Source organism: Oncorhynchus clarkii, chromosome 17, assembly GCF_045791955.1.
Source record: "Oncorhynchus clarkii lewisi isolate Uvic-CL-2024 chromosome 17, UVic_Ocla_1.0, whole genome shotgun sequence".
Lineage (NCBI taxonomy): Eukaryota > Metazoa > Chordata > Actinopteri > Salmoniformes > Salmonidae > Oncorhynchus > Oncorhynchus clarkii.
In genome coordinates this window covers 46,743,958-46,750,354 of record NC_092163.1, presented here as the reverse complement: position 1 = coordinate 46,750,354, position 6,397 = coordinate 46,743,958, and positions in this window count along the sequence as shown.

Genomic DNA, 6,397 nt, shown 5'->3' with positions numbered 1-6,397 from the left:
TTTTGCATGAGGGAAATGTGAAAAGGCATGTAGTGTGAAGGGAAAGCATGCTCTCAAATGTCTCATGTTGAGTAGAGTTTGCATTTTTGTATTTAAATGGCTGACTAAACTCAATTCCATGGTGAAGGAAGTTAAACTTCCTTGGAGTTTAGTCATCTAGTATTTAGCATGACCCATATTGCAGAACCTGATTATTGCAAAGATCCTTAAGAATTTGTTCTTGTTTCCTAAGTGCATTTGAGATGGTAATAAATAGTTTGATGTTATCTGGTGGTGATAGTTTGTTTAAATCAAATCGAATAACATTTTATTTGTCACATGCTTTGTAAACAACAGGTGTAGACTAACAGTGAAATGCTTACTTATGGGCCCTTCCAGATAGCATGGTGGGTAGGAGTGTTGGGCCAGTAACCGGAAGGTTGCTGGATGGAAACCCTGAGCTGACAAGGTAAAAGATCTGTTGTTCTACCCCTGAGCAAGGCAGTTAACCAACAGTTCCCTGGGCGCCAATGACGTGGATGTCAATTAAGACTGCCTCCCACACCTCTCTGATTCAGAGGGGTTGGGTTAAATGCAGAAGACACATTTCAGTTGTACAACTGTTAGATTGTGATCACTGCATCCAATGGGTACGGATAAAGCTCAAGAACAAAGTTCTACAGCAGTAGTAAAAATGTGATCGATACATGTGGATGATCTTGTTCCTGTAATGTTTGTAAACCTGAACCAGATTACAGGCTCTGGGGACAGTAAGATGCTTCTTCTTGAGCGGACAGCTAGATGAAAACCAGTCAATATTCAGGTCCCCAAGAAAGTAGACCTCTCTGTTGACATCATACACACTATCAATAATTTCACACATATTATTTAGATACTGACTGTTAGCACTTGGTGGCCTATAGCAACACCCCAAAAGAAAAGGCTTTAGATGTGCCAAGTGAACCTATGGAGAGAGAATGTTTTTTAATCTATGTTAGCAAAAACTTCTGGAGAACCTTTTTAGCATGTTTTGGTGTTAAAGTAATGGATTGTGTATGTCAAATAAAATTGTATTGGTCACATACACATGGTTAGCAGATGCTATTGCAAGTGTAGCAAAATGCTTGTGCTTCTAGTTCCGACAGTGCAGCAATATCTAACATGCAATCTAACAATTCCACAACTACCTAACACACACAAATCTAAGTAAAGGAATGGAATAAGAATATATACATATAAATGTATGGATGAGCAATGACAGAGCGGCATAGGCAAGATGCAATAGATGGTATAAGATGGTATGTGTGCCATTCAGAGGGTGAATGGGTAAGATAAAATATTTAAGTGCCTTTGAATGGGGTATGGTAGTAGGTGCCAGGCGCACCCGTTCGTGCCATGAACTGCAACACTGCTGGGTTTTTCATGCTCAACCGTTTCCCATGTGTATCAAGAATGGTCCACAATCCAAAGGACATCCAGCCAACTTGACACAACTGTGGGAAGTATTGGAATCAGCATTTGACACCTTTGAGTCCATGTCCGACAAATTGAGGCTGTTCTGAGGGCAGGGGGGGGGGGGGGTGCAACTCAATATTAGGAAGGTGTTCCTAATGTTTGGTATACTCAGTGTCATGGCTGTCCTGTGAAGATCAGAATGGGTCAGATCAGACTGGCGGAGGATGACAGTAACAGTAACCAGGCCTCTCTCTCGCCCACAGGGAGGGGGAAGGAGGGGGAGCTTCTGGATGGTAAACAGTTTACACCCTGTTGTAAATTAACGGAGAAGGAGACTTTCTTTCCACTTCCAGTATTTACCCAAGGAATGTTCTTTGTTAACAGACTTTGAACCGACGAAACTCTAACACATAAAAAAAAAGTGAATACTGGAACAATATTTCTAACATAAGAACGTGAGGAAAGGTCAGTGGGGTGCTACAGAAAACTAATGTCATTTTGGTTTTTATTTTGTGATGTCATTAAAAATGGTATGGATTAATTACTGGAACAAGGAAAGTGTAAAGTGTAACCTCTTTATCTGTCAAGTTTCCATCCAATACGTTGTGCATATAATATGAACAATTATGATAGTATTGTTGTTAAGATAGGAATGTGATTTTAGAAGTCATAAGAGATAACTTGCAATCATATACCTTTGCACAGTAGGTAGCCACGCCCCGAGTGAGGTCAAAGAGCATATCAGCCTGATGGAACCTTCCTTTTCAACCAGAGTGCATAAAAGGACTAGCTAAGAATTACAATTTCAGACCAGAACATTGCCACGTTGCAGCTGTGCGTGTAAAGTGGTCTGAATCCTGAACCCTGAATGATCAACACGAGGTGTAGGCGAGAAGCTCATCTCCCAGACAATCACTGGTACGGCTGATTAGCTGTTCTAAGTCAGATATCAAGAGAAGTGAATCTAAGAGGGACCATCCTACGACTCTTCAAACTGTCCCATCCTACTACGAGTCTCAAATCACCGTATTCTCCTACCATAATCACCAATGGGAACCATCGACATGGCTGGCTATCTTCCAATTTGAACAACAGCAGAAGAGACAGGTCCGTACCCTTTCGGACAAGCAGAGCCTTACATGCGGCGGTTCGTGTGCAAAGTATATGATTAATGTGAGAATAGTTCTAAAATGTATCCACGATAAGTGTCCCTTTTTTTCTCTCTCTCTGTTTTTGCAGATGCATGAGGTTACGACTGTTCAGAATGATGATATGATAAGAGGTTATAATTAATATGTTGACTGATTTATGTATGTTATAGGTAAAGACCTTATAGAGCTTAATTCGGGAGATGGTTACTTTTACTGACCGTCGTGGCTGCTTTACGTGATGTATTGTTGTCTCTATCTTCTTGCCCTTTGTGCTGTTGTGCGCCCAATAATGTTTGTATCATGTTTTGTGCTGCTACCATGTTGTGTTGCTACTATGTTGTTGTCATGTTGTGTTGCTACCATGCTGTGTTGTCATGTGTTGCTGCCTTGCTATGTAAAGATGGCGCCGAAGAACATGGCTGACGTTTTAAATTCTCTCAACCAATTGTGCTATTTTGGTCTTTTTTTGTTGTTTTATGTAACTTATTTTTTAACTTATTGTGTACATAATGTTGCTGCTACCGTCTCCTATGACTGAAAATAACTTCTGGACATCAGAAAAGCAATTACTCACCGCGGACTTTAACAAGTCTGATGAGAATGATATCCTGCTTTCACCGGAACAGTCCCAGATCCACGCCTTTTGCGTGAAGAAAAGACATCGAAAAAGGGGGCGCAGATCGGGGTACCTTCTGAGAATCCGGAGGCGAGCGAGTAAACTCCCAATGCCTTCCATTCTTCTTGCTAACGTGCAATCATTGGAAAGGAAAATTGATAACCTACTATTAAGATTATCCTACCAACGGGACATTAGATACTGTAATATCTTATGTTTCACCGAGACGTGGCTGGATGAAGATACGGACAATATAGAGCTAGAGGGATTTTCCATGCACCGGCAGAACAGAGACGCTACCTCTGGTAACACGAGGGGTGGGTGTGTGTGTCTTTTTGTAAATAACAGATGGTGCAGCATGTCTAATATTAAAGAAGTCTCGAGGTATTGCTCGCTTAAGGTAGAGCACCTTATGATAAGCTGCAGACCACATTATCTACCAAGAGAGTTCTCATCTGTATTATTCGTAGCTGTCTATTTACCAGGCCATAAGCAAAGAAGAAAATGCTCACCCAGATTTAATGCAGGCAAACTTAGATCAGTTTTCCAAAATTTTTACCAGCATGTCACATGTGCAACCAGGGGGAAAAAAATCCTAGACCACCTTTACTCCACGCACAGAGATGCATACAAAGCTCTCCCCCTCCATCCATTTGGCAAATCTGACCATAATTCTATCCTCCTGATTCCTGCTTACAAGCAAAAACTAAAGCAGGAATTACCAGTGACTTACTCAATACGGAAGTGGTCAGATGATGTGGATGCTACACTACAGGACTGTTTTGCTGGCACAAACTGGAATATGTTCTGGGATTCATCTAATGGCATTGAGGAATACACTACCTCAGTCATCAGCTTCATCAATAAGTGCATCGATGATGTCGTCCCCACAGTGACTGTACGTACATATCCCAACCAGAAGCCATGGACTACAGGCAAAATCCACATCGAGCTAAAGGCTAGAGCTGCTGTTTTCAAGGAGCGGGAGACTAATCCGGACGTTTATAAGGAATCCCGCTATGCCCTCAGACGAACCATCAAACAAGCAAAGCGTCAATACAGGATTAAGATTGAGTCCTACTACACTGGCTCTGATGCTCGTCGGATGTGGCAGGGTTTGAAAACTATTACGGACTACAAAGGGATACCCAGACGCGAGCTGCCCAGTGACACGAGCCTGCCAGACAAGCTAAATTACTTGTATGCTCACTTTGAGGCAAGCAACACTGAAGCATAGCCAATGTGAACAAAACCTTTAAACAGGTCAACATTCACAAAGCCACTGGACCAGACGGATTATCAGGACGTGTACTCAAAGCATGCACTGATCATCTGTCAAGTGTCTTCACTGACATTTTCAACCTCTCCCTGATCAAGTCTGTAATACCTACATGTTTCAAGCAGACCACCATAGTCCCTGTGCCCAAGGAAGCGAAGGTAACCTGCCTAAATGATTACCGCCCCGTGGCACTCACGTCGGTAGCCATTAAGTGCTTTGAAAGGCTGGTCATGGCTCACATCAACAGCATCCTCCCAGACACCCTAGACCCACTCCAATTCACATACCGCCCCAACAGATCCACAGATGACGCAATTTCAATCGCACTCTACACTGCCCTTTCTCAACTGGACAAAAGGAACACCTATGAGAGAATGCTGTTCATTGACTACAGCGCAGCGTTCAACACCTCCCTCTGCAACTGGATCTTGGACTTCCTGACGGGCCACCCTGAGGTGGTAAGAGTAGGCAACAACACGTCTGTCACGCTGATCCTTAACACTGGAAACCCTCAGGGGTGTGTACTTAGTCCCCTCCTGTATTCCCTGTTCACCCACGACTGTGTGGCCAAACATGACTCCAACAACATCATTCATTTTGCTGACAATGATGAGACAACCTATAGGGAGGAGGTGAGATAACTGGCAGTGTGGTGCTAGGACAACAACCTCTCCCTCAATGTGAGAAAGACAAAGGAGCTGATCATGGACTACAGGAAAAGGCAAGCTGAACAGGCCCCCATTAACATCGACGGGGCTGTAGTGGAGCGGGTCGAGAGTTTAAAGTTCCTTGGTGTCCACATCACCAATGAACTATCATGGTCCAAACATACCAAGACAGTTGTGAAGAGGGCACGACAAAACCTTTTCCCCCTCAGGAGACTGAAAAGATTTGGCATGGGTCCCCAGATCCTCAAACGGTTCTACAGCTGCACCATCGAGAGCATCCTGACCGGTTGCATCACTGCCTGGTATGGCAACTGCTCGGTATCTGACCGTAAGGCGCAACAGAGGGTAGTGCGAATGGTCCAGTACATTGGGGCCAAGCTTCTTGCCATCCAAGACCTATATAATAGGCGGTGTCAGAGAAAAGCCCATAAAAAAGCCTAAGTTATAGACTTTTCGCTGCTACCGCATGGCAAGCGGTACCGGAGCACCAAGTCTAGAACCAAAAGGCTCATCAACAGCTTCCACCCCCAAGCCATTGGACTGCTGAACAATTCATAAAAATCGCCACCGGACAATTTACGTTGACCCCCCTCCCTTTAGTACACTGCTGCCACTCGCTGTTTGTTTGTTACCTATTAATCGTCACTTCACCCCCACCTACATGTACAGATTACCTCAACTATCCTGTACCCCTGCACACTGACTCGGTACCGGTGCCCCCTGTATATAGCATCGTTATTGTTATTCTTATTGTGTTACTTTTAATTTTAGCCTACTTGGTAAATATTTTATTCTTCTTGAACTGCACTGTTGGTTAATAAGGGCTTATAAGTAAGCATTTCACGGTAGAGTCTACATTTGTTGTATTCGGCGCATGTGGCAAATAAAGTTTGATTTGTTGTCTTATGTCTCTCTCTTTACGTGGTGTTGTGTTGTCTCTCTTGTGTGTTTTGACTTACATTTATAATCTTTTTCTTTTTAAGCCACCGTCCCCGCAGGAGGCCTTTTGCCTTTTGGTTGGCTGTCATTGTAAATAAGAATTTGTTCTTAACTGACTTGCCTAGTTAAATAAAGGTTAAATCAATCAAATAAAAATGTAAAATGGTAAAACCAACCTCTTCCATGGTGCCCCAAATTCCTAATGAGTTAAACGCTACATGATTAATAAGGTAACAAACATAGTTGATTAAATAAATAACAGTCATCAGATTAATGAAAGGAAAGTCATGACGTCAGTGTATATTGCTAA